Source organism: Triticum dicoccoides, chromosome 6B (assembly GCF_002162155.2).
Source record: "Triticum dicoccoides isolate Atlit2015 ecotype Zavitan chromosome 6B, WEW_v2.0, whole genome shotgun sequence".
NCBI classification, from domain to species: domain Eukaryota; kingdom Viridiplantae; phylum Streptophyta; class Magnoliopsida; order Poales; family Poaceae; genus Triticum; species Triticum dicoccoides.
In genome coordinates, this window is record NC_041391.1 from 546,494,221 (window position 1) to 546,494,813 (window position 593).

Sequence of the window (593 nt, forward strand, 5' to 3'; positions counted from 1 at the left end):
CTCTCCACCGTCACAAATGAATGCAACTAAAATTGCAAAAAAAAACAAATTTGATTATATTTTCAAATAACAAATTTGATGATATTTTCAAATAATAAATTTGATGATATTTTTTCATATTCATAAATCTTTTGAAATAACAAATATTTTTTAAAAAATTATTACTGTTTTTATAAAAAAATATTACTTTTTCATAATCATATTCATTTTCTAAAAAGATATTAGATGAAAAAAAAATTTACTTATGGCGCACCTCTGGCTGGTGCGCCATTGCTATATATAAAAAAAGATTACTTATGGCGCACCTCTGGCTGGTGCGCCATTGCTATATAAAAAAAAATTCTAACGGCGCACCGATCAGGGGTGTGCCATTGCTATCTTAAAAACCATACTAATGGCGCACCGCTGTGGGGTGCGCCATTAGTAATCTCCCCCCTAGCTAATTCCTCCCTCTCCCTCGCCAGATCCCCTTCGTCCCTCTCCCTAGCCACATCCACCCGCTGCCACGACCCACGACGCCGCCGCCCCGACCCCCGCCGGACTCCCACCCCGCCACCCCCGCGCCCCCGTGCACGCCACCACTATAGCTCCCC